This window comes from Urtica dioica, chromosome 5 (genome assembly GCF_054948205.1).
Source record: "Urtica dioica subsp. dioica isolate 48M chromosome 5, U.dioica_male_clone48M_v1_H2, whole genome shotgun sequence".
Taxonomy (NCBI): Eukaryota; Viridiplantae; Streptophyta; class Magnoliopsida; order Rosales; family Urticaceae; genus Urtica; species Urtica dioica.
This window is the reverse complement of record NC_142760.1, coordinates 19,201,288-19,214,959: the sequence shown is the minus strand read 5'-3', so window position 1 is coordinate 19,214,959 and position 13,672 is coordinate 19,201,288.

Sequence of the window (13,672 nt, the reverse complement as noted above, 5' to 3'; positions counted from 1 at the left end):
CGTGTCCGGCCGCCTCTTGAAACCGAGGGGGCGAGTCCCCGGGACTGTGACTGCACCTGCCGTCGCGCCGGGTGTGAAGGATCGGCCAATGCACCATTGGACCTCTCGGGCCGTGTTTGGGCGAGGCTAAGAGTCGCCTCATCGGTCCTCGACTCCCCCAAATAGTCGGGGTCGGAGTCGTCTCGAGTGGATCGATCCTCGACGTCGTAGCCGAGGAGATTGGCGATGAGCGAGCCGTCAACGCCGGGATGGTCAAGGAGCTCCGCAAGCCGCCGGGCCGTGTCCTCTCGGAGCTCGGCCTCGGGGTCATTCACCGGGTCTTGGGGCTGGCTCTCGCTATCGCGAGGTTGCCCTTCAACACGGTGTGCGAGGCGTCGGAGACCGTACCTCGAGCTCGTCGCTAGAGTACCCACGGAGGTTATGGGAACGTTGTTGGAATCGATCTAGGGTTTAAGAAAATAATTAACGCTTCGGGAAGCGGCGGAATTTTAAAAATTTTCTTTTATAAGTAAAACAGTTTTTACTAACCTAGACAAGTGCAAGTACATGTAATTAAAAACCAATATGAGCTATGAAGTTTACTAACCTTTCTTGAAGCTTGAACCTTGTAGAAGCTTTTGGAAAGTTGCAACGCTCGTCTCCCCTCGCAGCACGTCTCTCTTCCTTTCCTCGGCACCTCGAGCAACCACGAAAGTTTCTATCACTAAATCACTCGAAAAGAAGGAATCAGTGAGTGGGCACTTTTAAACACTACGACTTAAGAACGAGTCTCGAAGTCGCAGAGCTAAACACTAGGTCGAGTGAGGACCTAGGTGCCAAGACAAGAAATAATCGAAAATAAACTAGAGAGAGAGAGAGAGGATTTTCGGCCAAAGTTCTAGAGAGAGAGTCTCTCAAATCTCTTAAACTTGGATGAATGAATTGTGAGGAAATGAGGCTCCTATTTATAGGAGAGGCTTTACCTTCAATAAGGTAGTTTCCTCTTCTATAGAATATCACATATTCATGAGCAAATATTGCCTCTTTCCCACTTGAGAAACTCGGCCAAACAAGGCTTCTAGAAGCCTTGACATTCATTTCATCGTTTGTCTCAAAAGACAAAAATACCCTTTTAACTATTTTCGTTCTTGTTTTGGCTTAGCTTCCAGTTTAACTATTCCTATCGATGTGATTCGTGACAGTGACCTCATGGACCCAAATGAACAAAGCTTGAGCTAAACACTTGGACTCAAAAGTTCACAAACCTTTTCCAAGTTTAGCTTAATGCCAGCTGACTCCACTAAAGAGCTGACACTGAAAATCTCTCGGTTCAAATGAATTTATTTTCTACTCAAGAATTCGACCTAATTATGATGAGCGGATCCACTGAATATTATCTATGTTTACCCTTCATGAATGTCATTAGCTAGTCGGGATTTACTAAATTACCATTTTACCCTTCTAGCTGTTATTTCCTCAACTCCTTTGTCGCTTGTGAATAAGTTAGAAACAATGTATTGACGAGGAGCTAACAAGTCACATTGTTTCATCCAAAAGAGTCAGGACTCAAATTGGACACTGGCCAGTTCATTTATTCACACTCCAAGGAACAAAGCATGAGGTGACATACATTGCATTTCAGCAATCTTGTACATGAATTCCATATCTATGAGAACTTCACAAAGTTACTCATGACAGACTCACAACTTAGTACTTCACCAATAAGCCTTGTTCGGAATCACATAGTGAGTCCGAACTTTGACTTTCTCAAATGAGAATACTAAGGTGTGAAATGGCATGTCTCATTTCAGGATTAAGGTAAGCATGATGCAATTCATACATAGTGACTTCGAGACATAAGAGGTTAAATGGTTTGTTCTTATATTGTCTCTAGAAGTGCACTGGTCAATTCAGTACCTTCGGAAGATACGTAGAAGAACTATAGAGTCCCCAACTCTCAATGCCTCATAACCAGACATCATAGATTCTTTTAACAATCATACTGAGGTCAATAGTCCTTTGACCCTAAGATTGCGAATATATCGTTTTAAGCAAACTACGAAGAGTTTGTTCATGCAAATCTACATTTGTCTCTTCGTAAGTTGTTTAGTTTGTTTATGGACTAAAAGACTATGGTTTTATCATAAAGCTTCAGACAAGGAAGATTGAATGAACGTTTCAACTTTTTATTAATGAATAAGCAATTACAAGCAAGAGTCTTCGTAAGACTATATGACATCAAATGTACATAAATAGACACTACTACTCTTCTTGTGGGCACCATTGACAACAAACTCCCACTTGACTCAAAGAAGATGTGAGTAGTCCTACATGCCTAATCCCTCTCGAAGTTGGTCGAAGACCATGTTCGCTAGGGCCTTGGTGAATGGATCTTCCAGAGATCTACTTCACGTCCACGTCTCCGCGTTGCGCGATTTCTCGAATCAAATGGTATTTCCTCTCAATATGTTTAGAGTGCTTATGGCTTCTAGGTTCCTTTGAGTTAGCGACAGCCCCACTATTATCATAATAAAGGGTCATGGGCTCGTCGACGTTTGGAACAACTTCCAAATACTTAAGGAACTTTCTAAGCCATACAGCCTCTTTCGATGCTTCACAAGCAGCCACATATTCTGCTTCCATTGTTGAGTCAGCAATGCAAGATTGCTTAATACTTCTCCACACAACAGCTCCACCATTAAGGATGAACATAGATCCCGAAGTGGATTTCCTGGAATCCTTATCCGCTTGAAAATCGGAGTCGGTATATCCCGTCATAGTCAGGTCAGTACCTGAGTATGTAAGCATCAAGTTCCTAGTTCTTCGAAGATACTTAAGAACATGCTTAATAGCAATCCAGTGCTCGGGTCCAGGGTTGGATTGGAAACGGCTAACTACGCCAACGGCGAAACATATATCAGGTCTAGTGCAAAGCATAGCATACATGAGGCTTCCTACGGCAGAGGCGTAAGGAATTTTCCTCATGTCTTCAATCTCTTGTGCAGTCTTGGGAGACTGGTCCTTAGAGAGTGAAACTCCATGCCTAAAAGGTGTTTGGCCCTTCTTGGAGTCTTGCATCGAGAAGCGATCCATTATCTTATCAATATAAGATGCTTGAGAGAGCGACAGGGTCCGGTTTTTCCTATCTCGAAAGATTTGGATCCCCAGAATGTACGCGGCTTCTCCAAGATCCTTCATATCGAATTGCTTTGCCAGCCAGACCTTAACCTCAGATAACTTACTCACGTCATTACCAATGAATAGTATATCATCGACATATAGTACCAGAAACACAACTTTGCCTTCGTGTATTAACTTGTAAACACAAGGCTCATCTATTGACTGTTCAAAGCCGAAGCTCTTTACAGTTTCATCGAATCTAATATTCCATGACCTAGATGCTTGCTTTAGTCCATAAATGGATTTAAGCAACTCACAAACCTTGGTCTCTTGACCTTTATCCACGAAACCGTCTGGTTGAGCCATGTAAATGCGCTCGTCAAGATTGCCATTCAGAAATGCTGTCTTGACATCCATTTGCCAGATCTCATAGTCGAGAGTTGCAGCTATGGATAGGAGTATGCGGATTGATTTAAGCATCGCGACTGGCGAGAAGGTTTCTTCATAGTCAATCCCTTCTTGTTGGGTATAACCCTTCGCCACAAGTCGTGCTTTGAACGTCTCGACGTTCCCATCAGGACCCCTTTTCTTCTTGTATATCCACTTACACCCTACGGGTTTAATCCCTTCAGGAAGGTCTACAAGTTTCCAGACTTTGTTGACATACATCGAGTGCATTTCAACTTTCATGGCGTCAAGCCAAAGGTTTGATTCAGAACAAGCCATCGCTTGGCTATAGGAAATAGGGTCATCCATGTCGGAGACGGCTACAAGAGAGTCTCCATAAGACATGTACCTGTCAGGCTTTTGAGTAGCCCTCCCACTACGTCTAAGTACTACTTGACGAGATTCTGATGAGTTAGGTTGTGTTTCAGTTGGGGTAAGAACAGTTCTTACAGATGAGGTAGAAGCTTCCTCACCCAACTTTTCTTCAAGCACAATTTTGCTTCTCGGTTTCGCATCCTTCATAAAGTCCTCCTCAAGGAAACGAGCATTCGTGCTAACGAAAGTCTTATCGTCCTCGGGACTATAGAAAATGAAACCTTTGGTTTCCTTTGGATATCCCACAAACAGGCACAATTCTGACCTACTAGCCAACTTGCTAGTCTTTTGCCTTAGCACATGTGCAGGGCAACCCCAAATTCGGATGTGGCCCAAACTTACTTTACGGCCAGTCCATCTTTTATAAGGAGTACCAGGAACCGTTTTAGACGGAACTTGGTTCAGAATGTAAGCGGCTGTTTCGAGGGCATATCCCCAAAAGGAAAGCGGGAGTGATGAGTAACTCATCATCAATCTAACCATCTCCATAAGAGTTCGGTTTCTTCTCTCTGACACTCCATTTTGTTGAGGTGTGCCAGGTGCGGTAAGCTGAGAAGCGATACCTTCTTCTTTAAGAAAGTCATCGAACTCTCCAGACATATACTCACCACCTCGATCAGATCGAAGGGTTTTGATCACTTTGCCAGTTTGCTTTTCCACTAAAGCCCTAAAGACCTTAAATACGTTAAAGGTCTCGGATTTGTGTTTGAACAAATAGACAAACCCATATCGTGAGTAATCATCAGTGAAGGTAACGAAGTATTCGTATCCTCCACGTGCCTGTTGGCTGAGTGGACCACATACATCAGAATGTATTAGTTCCAGCAACTCAGTGGCTCTTCGACCTTTATCAGAGAAAGGTCGCTTAGTCATTTTTCCTTCTATGCAGGATTCACATGTAGGTAGTGAACCTATTGCAGAGGCTTGGAGTGGACCATCCCTCACAAGTCTCTTAATCCTTTCTAGACTGATATGACCAAGTCTTAAGTGCCATAGGTGTGTTGATTTTGTTAGATCGGAGGATTCAGAAAGTTTGATCCTCTTTGGCTCCCTAATTAGATCATTATCTATTTCGGTGTCTAAAAGAGAAGGTTGAGTGGGGTAGATGTAAAAAAGAGCATTCTTCATACATGCATCAGTGACAAAAGAATTATCAGGAAACGAAATACGAATTCCATTCTTAATGAACTTTAAACAATAATCTTGCTCACGAAGACGAGCAACGGATATTAAGTTCTTCCCAAAGGTAGGAACAAAATAAACATTATTCAAGTTTAAAGTGCGGTCTTCAAAAGACAGCGTCACGGATCCCACAGCCTTTGCAGACACCAGGCTCTCATCACCCCATTTGAAACAGAACTCGCCTTCCTCTAAGCTTTTGGTTTTCTTGAAACCATTCAAGGAACAACAAATATGGTTAGTAGCAGCGAAGTCAAGAATCCACGTTGATACATTATCAGCTACTAAGCATGCTTCGGTAACTAGTACAATACTATGTTCCTTTGCTTTGAGATAGGCAGGACAGTTCTTTTTATCGGCCTTGTGAGGTCTCTTCTTAGTTCCAGTGGCGGAGTCTTTTTGCTCAGTAGCATGTGCCTCTCCTTGATTCCTCTTTCTCTTAGTGAGACCTACAGTAGTGTGAAGTTCCATCATAAGCTTGGTAAAAGTGTACTCTAGCTTGTTTATGGAGTAGTTCATCTTGGAGGTATCAAGAGATGCGGGGAGAGTTTCTAAGATCATATCTATGACATTCTTCCCATCAATCTCATATCCTAGGATTTCCATTTTACTCAGATGACTAATGATCAATATCATAAAGTCTCCAACAGGAGTCCTAGCCTGCATCTGACAGTTCATAAACTGTCGGACTGCTTGTTGTTGTCAATGGTGCCCACAAGAAGAGTTGTAGTCTTTATTTTGAACATTTGATGTAATAAAGTCTCATGAAGACTCTTGCTTGTAATTGCCTATTCATTCATTAATAAAGTTGAAACGTTCATTCAAACTTCCTTGTCTGAAGCTTTATGATAAAACCATAGTCTTTTAGTCCATAAACAAACTAAACAACTTACGAAGAGACAAATGTAGATTTGCATGAACAAACTCTTCGTAGTTTGCTTAAAACGATATATTCGCAATCTTAGGGTCAAAGGACTATTGACCTCAGTATGATTGTTAGAAGAATCTATGATGTCTGGTTATGAGGCATTGAGAGTTAGGAACTCTATAGTTCTTCTAGGTATCTTCCGAAGGTACTGAATTGACCAGTGCACTTCTAGAGACAAGATAAGAACAAACCATTTAACCTCTTATGTCTCGAAGTCACTATGTATGAATTGCATCATGCTTACCTTAATCCTGAAATGAGACATGCCATTTCACACCTTAGTATTCTCATTTGAGAAAGTCAAAGTTCGGACTCACTATGTGATTCCGAACAAGGCCTATTGGTGAAGTACTAAGTTGTGAGTCTGTCATGAGTAACTTTGTGAAGTTCTCATAGATATGGAATTCATGTACAAGATTGCTGAAATGCAATGTATGTCACCTCATGCTTTGTTCCTTGGAGTGTGAATAAATGAACTGGCCAGTGTCCAAATTGAGTCCTGACTCTTTTGGATGAAACAATGTGACTTGTTAGCTCCTCGTCAATACATTGTTTCTAACTTATTCACAAGCGACAAAGGAGTTGAGGAAATAACAGCTAGAAGGGTAAAATGGTAATTTAGTAAATCCCGACTAGCTGATGACATTCATGAAGGGTAGCATAGATAATATTCAGTGGATCCGCTCATTATAATTAGGTCGAATTCTTGAGTAGAAAACAAATTCATTTGAACCGAGAGATTTTCAGTGTCAGCTCTTTAGTGGAGTCAGCTGGCATTAAGCTAAACTTGGAAAAGGTTTGTGAACTTTTGAGTCCAAGTGTTTAGCTAAAGCTTTGTTCATTTGGGTCCATGAGGTCACTGTCACGAATCACATCGATAGGAATAGTTAAACTGGAAGCTAAGCCAAAACAAGAACGAAAATAGTTAAAAGGGTATTTTTGTCTTTTGAGACAAACGATGAAATGAATGTCAATAAATTTTTGACAAGGTCATTTTATGACATGTTTCACTCGGCCATGACTTGATCATTGGGCCTTGTGAATTAATTTCATTTCATAAGAATTTTATTGAAAATTCTAAATGGGCCTTTTCTTATGTTGTCTTGAACAAGTGAAGAAAATTCTAGAAGCCTTTTTCTAGACATGTTGGGCGCCCATAATACCCAAGAAAGAGAAATTATTTTGTGCATAAATGTATTTAGATACTTGCCAAAAGAAAAAGAGGAAATAAATTTGCATATTAGATGCATGAGGGAATCGGCCAAGAAACTAATAGGCAAGCCAAGGAACAAAAAAGGAAACAAATCCTAGCCTTCTAGAAGGCTGCCTTGGGCGCCTAAGAGGAATGGGAAATAAGGGTTATTTTGCTCATGAATATGTGATATTCTATAGAAGAGGAAACTACCTTATTGAAGGTGAGACCTCTCCTATAAATAGGAGCCTCATTCTTCTCATTTTCATTCATCCAAGTTTAAGATATTTTGAGAGACTCTCTCTCTAGAACTTGGCCGAAGTCCTCTTCTCTCTCTCTCTAGTTTATTTTCGGTTTTCTCTTGTCTTGGCACCTAGGTCCTCACTCGACCTAGTCTTTAGCTCTGCGACTTCGAGACTCGTTCTCAAGTCGTAGTGTTTAAAAGTGCCCACTCACTAATTCCTTCTTTTCGAGTGATTTAGTGATAGAAACTTTCGTGGTTGCTCGAGTTGCCGAGGAAAGAAAGAGAGACGTGCTGCGAGGGGAGACGAGCGTTGCAACTTTCCAAAAGCTTCTACAAGGTTCAAGCTTCAAGAAAGGTTAGTAACTTTAATAGCTCATATTAGTTTTTATTTACATGTACATGCTCTTGTCTAGGTTAGTAAAAACTAGTTTTACTTAAAAAGAAAATTTTTAAAATTCCGCCGCTTAACGAAGCGTTAAACTTTTTCTCAAACCCTAGATCGATTCCAACACTTGTAGCCTTGTTTGACGCCTTTGCCCTCCAAACATCTCAAGGAGATTGTAGAGCATGTCAGCGGCAGCCTCGAAGTCACGATGTTGCTCTTTCAGCATATTGTTCATAGATGCCAGGATATAGCACCTCACAATCTCATCGGATCGAAGCCAGGCCGCTAAGGCGTCATTGTCCTCTTGAGTTGAATCATCATTCGTCAGAGGAGGAGATGGGGTGGTGAGTACCCATTTGTGCTTGTTAACGGTAGGTATTATGTCAAGGTTACGTTTCGAATCTACGTAGTTTTCGTTTTCGAGTTTGATCGAGGAAAGAAAGATTGAGAGATGGTTGAAAGACATATTGCCTATGTAAGTTGAAACAAGTTTATGATTAGTCTTTGGTTTAGGATTTAAGTTTTATTAAGACTTTTATAAAATCCAAAGGTGTTATAAACCAAACGATAATTTACTCCCTCAAGAGAAGGCCGCAAAAAATCTCCTTTTATAAGTAAATGACACATCATTAATGCTAAGCCAAGATGTCAATACATCTATTTTGACTAGCCACCTTTTAAATTGGTTTGATCACTCACATCCTTTCGCAGGGCCTCGAGGGAGGATTACTAGGGATTCAGTCTAAGTGTGCAACCAACCACTTAGTCCAAAAGGTCAACTTTGAAAAACAATCCCCCAAGGGGAGGCCTTGCCATCATCGTATCACTCTCGGACGTAGCTCATTGAGCAATGATCGAAGCAATAACGCCTTGGAGTACTCACATTTAAGTGAGGGTCGCAAGAGCGGCTCTTAGTCCCACGTTATTGCATCTTTCACTAGTGTTGGGGATCGTGGGTTACAAACAACGAATATAACCCTCCCACTTAGTTTTTGGAGTTGGTTCATCGACTCTTATAAGTTCGGAAACAAATTTCCTAGTTAGAGAGCGACAGAGCGGACAACTAGAAGAGAATCCTAGATCGACATGTTCAGAGCAGTATTAGTGCATAAAGGCACAAGGTACATACTCGATCTTTTCCTATTTTCTATTTCGAGAAAGTGCGTGAGGGAAGTGTGAACCTCAACTCACTCGAACACTTGAAAGTTTGAGATTACACATCTTTTTATTTTTCGGCTTGTCTACAAGGAGACCTCCCACTCAAATTTTCAAGAGCATATAGATTTTGAACATATGTGATATTGATATAGTTTTGAATACATTTTGAAAATTTATTTGATTTGGATGACAAAATATTTTCAAGTTTGAAAGTGAAAACGGTTTTTCAAAATTCAAACTAGTTTTGTAAAAATTCAATTTCAATTAATCTTTCAAAAATCAAAACTTTTAATCTTACACATCATGTTTATAATCATATGAAAAACATTTTTGCTCAAGAAAATTTTCTCATTAGAGTTCTATAACTCATGGTAGTGGGGTTTGAAAATCCGGATTTCTAAAAAACTAGAGTTTCAGACAGCCGCGCACCTCGGAGTAAAATCGCCATATCTGGCGGTTCCGATGTCCTTTTGAGCCGAAACCGGTGGCATTGGACAGAGGACAGACAGAGCTTTAATTTGATTCAAGAATCATTAAATTTAGATTTCTGAACAGAGAGTTATGCCACTTTTAATGCGGGTTTACTCCAACTCGAAGAAAAAGAAATAAATTAAAGCTTGGTCCTATTTAGGTGCGAAAAAGAATCAAGTGTAACGGAACGTTTTAAGATGTTGTTTAAAGCTTTTATTTGTGTTTTATTAGCAGGGTAATAACATAGAATAAAAGAAATAATAACAAGCATAAAACGAATACGGTAAATAAAAGAAACTAGAAAAACAAAGTAACTAGTCACAAAATTTACCGAAATTTCTCAAACCTTTAAAACACGTTTTTCAATATAAAAAATTAAAAACTTTTAGAACTGATTCTAATGTGTTTTAAAAACATCCCAAACTCATAGAAAATCAACATGCTTTTTAATTTAAAGACAAGAGCAATAAATTAAAAGAAAAATCTAAGATTACAATTCTAACTTGTCACAAAATTAGTAAACGTTCGAAAACGATTTTCAAGCTCATAATTTTAAAAACATGTACATGCTAATCTTTGACCATAGCTCTGATACCATTTGTTAGAATCGATCTAGGGTTTAAGAAAATAATTAACGCTTCGGGAAGCGGCGGAATTTTAAAAATTTTCTTTTATAAGTAAAATAGTTTTTACTAACCTAGACAAGTGCAAGTACATGTAATTAAAAACCAATATGAGCTATGAAGTTTACTAACCTTTCTTGAAGCTTGAACCTTGTAGAAGCTTTTGGAAAGTTGCAACGCTCGTCTCCCCTCGCAGCACGTCTCTCTTCCTTTCCTCGGCACCTCGAGCAACCACGAAAGTTTCTATCACTAAATCACTCGAAAAGAAGGAATCAGTGAGTGGGCACTTTTAAACACTACGACTTAAGAACGAGTCTCGAAGTCGCAGAGCTAAACACTAGGTCGAGTGAGGACCTAGGTGCCAAGACAAGAAATAATCGAAAATAAACTAGAGAGAGAGAGAGAGGATTTTCGGCCAAAGTTCTAGAGAGAGAGTCTCTCAAATCTCTTAAACTTGGATGAATGAATTGTGAGGAAATGAGGCTCCTATTTATAGGAGAGGCTTTACCTTCAATAAGGTAGTTTCCTCTTCTATAGAATATCACATATTCATGAGCAAATATTGCCTCTTTCCCACTTGAGAAACTCGGCCAAACAAGGCTTCTAGAAGCCTTGATTTGTTTCCAATTTTGTTCATGGCTTGCCTTTTCTCTCAACATGGCCGATTACCCTAGTGCATCTACATGCAAATTTGTTTCCTCTTTTTATTTTGGCAAGTATCTAAATACATTTATGCACAAAATAAACTCCCTTTCTTTCTTAGGGTTGGGCGCCCAAGGCCTTCTAGAAAAGGCTTCTAGAAGCTTTTCCATTTGTTCATGACAACATGAAAAAGGCCCATTAAGAATTTTCAATAAAATTCTTATGAAATGAAATTAATTCACGAGGCCCAATAATCAAGTTATGGCCGAGTGACATTAAGTCATCAAATGAACTTGTCAAAAAATTTATTGACATTCATTTCATCATATGTCTCAAAAGACAAATTTACCCTTTTGACAATTTTCGTTCTTGTTTTGACTTAGCTTCCAGTTTAACTATTCCTATCGATGTGATTCGTGACAGTGACATCATGGACCCAAATGAACAAAGCTTGAGCTAAACACTTGGACTCAAAAGTTCACAAACCTTTTCCAAGTTTAGCTTAATGCCAGCTGACTCCACTAAAGAGCTGACACTGAAAATCTCTCGGTTCAAATGAATTTATTTTCTACTCAAGAATTCGACCTAATTATGATGAGCGGATCCACTGAATATTATCTATGTTTACCCTTCATGAATGTCATCAGCTAGTCGGGATTTACTAAATTACCATTTTACCCTTCTAGCTGTTATTTCCTCAACTCCTTTGTCGCTTGTGAATAAGTTAGAAACAATGTATTGACGAGGAGCTAACAAGTCACATTGTTTCATCCAAAAGAGTCAGGACTCAAGTTGGAGACTGGCCAGTTTATTTATTCACACTCCAAGGAACAAAGCATGAGGTGACATACATTGCATTTCAGCAATCTTGTACATGAATTCCATATCTATGAGAACTTCACAAAGTTACTCATGACAGACTCACAACTTAGTACTTCACCAATAGGCCTTGTTCGGAATCACATAGTGAGTCCGAACTTTGACTTTCTCAAATGAGAATACTAAGGTGTGAAATGGCATGTCTCATTTCAGGATTAAGGTAAGCATGATGCAATTCATACATAGTGACTTCGAGACATAAGAGGTTAAATGGTTTGTTCTTATATTGTCTCTAGAAGTGCACTGGTCAATTCAGTACCTTCGAAAGATACCTAGAAGAACTATAGAGTCCCCAACTCTCAATGCCTCATAACCAGACATCATAGATTCTTCTAACAATCATACTGAGGTCAATAGTCCTTTGACCCTAAGATTGCGAATATATCGTTTTAAGCAAACTACGAAGAGTTTGTTCATGCAAATCTACATTTGTCTCTTCGTAAGTTGTTTAGTTTGTTTATGGACTAAAAGACTATGGTTTTATCATAAAACTTCAGACAAGGAAGATTGAATGAACGTTTCAACTTTTTATTAATGAATAAGCAATTACAAGCAAGAGTCTTCGTAAGACTATATGACATCAAATGTACATAAATAGACACTACTACTCTTCTTGTGGGCACCATTGACAACAAACGTGACTCATCTCTCGAGAGTCGTGAGAACAAGGAGAGAAAACTGGTAGAGAGAATGCGTTGTCAAGGTTGAGAGATCCCCTCCTTCTAGCGCCAAAATGTTGTCGCAGTTTTTCGGACAATGATTTAGGAGTCACAGACGGTCAGACCCAAGGCCGGACCAAGTGGTCTCGTCTTGACTCGAGCGTGTCGGGCCTGGTCTCCCAGGCCGTCCCTTAGCTGTAGGTGTTGTCTATCTCGTCCAGGCACCTGAAAAGTAAGCAAAAAGGTGTGAACTACAAAGGGGAAACAGAGGGGTTGGCTATGTTTACCTCTCCGACGCTCAACATTAGCAGGATTGAGGTGGATACAGGAGGTTTTGGTGTTTAGAGGCCGAGACTTGAGAGAAACGAGCGAGGTACGAGTTCGACAACGTTTCAGTACTCAAAATCGGATTACCTGGACCAGGGGAGGGACCCCGGTATTTATAGGCGACCAAGGGACATTTTAAGGATCCCTTGGCCGAGTGAGGTTGAGTCGGCCATTGTCCGAGTGAGGCTCGGCCTGCCGATGGCCGAGTGAGATGCAGGCCGCCGAGGGAGATTCACTCGGCCAATGGGCGAGTGAAGGAATGGATGCTGGGTGATTTTCATTCGGCCATTGGCCGAGTGAAAGGTCTGGGCCGAGAGAAGACTCACTCGGCGGTTGGCCGAGCGAGCTGTTGGGCCGGCAAGAGTCCTCATTCGGCCTTCGGCCGAACAAACATGCTGGGCCGCTTGGGGCCTTACTCGGCCATTGGCCGAGTGAGCATGGTGGGCCGGCTGGAGACTTTACTCGGCCCTTGGCCGAGCTAACACGTCGGGACGTCTGAAGCCTCATTCGGCCATTGGCCGAGTGAGCATGGAGGGCCGGCTGTGGGCTCACTCGGCCATTGGCCTAGTGAATTGCTTGGTGGGCCGGCTATGGGCTCACTCGGCCATTGGCCGAGTGAATTGCTTGGTCGGCTAATGGCCGAGTGAACTGGGCCGGCCATTGGCCGGGTGAGCTTGTCCGTCCGCCCAAGACGTCGGTCGCGTCATCGGACCTCGTCGGGCCGATAACACTCTACATGACTCCTCGAGTTGAGTTCGCTCCTCGGGTTGAGTACCGATTCCACGAGTCGACTAACTACTCGTCGTGCCGACTCTACATGACTCCTCGAGTTGAGTTCACTCCTCGAGTTGAGTTCGCTCCTCGAGTTGAGTCCCGAGTCCATGAGTCGACTAACTACTCCTCGTGCCGACTCTACATGACTCGTCGAGTTGAGTTCACTCCTCGAGTTGAGTTCGCTCCTCGAGTTAATTACCGAGTTCACGAGTCGACTAACTACTCCTCGAGTCGACTCTACATGACTCCTCGAGTTGAGTTCACTCCTCGAGTTAAATTCACTCCTCGAG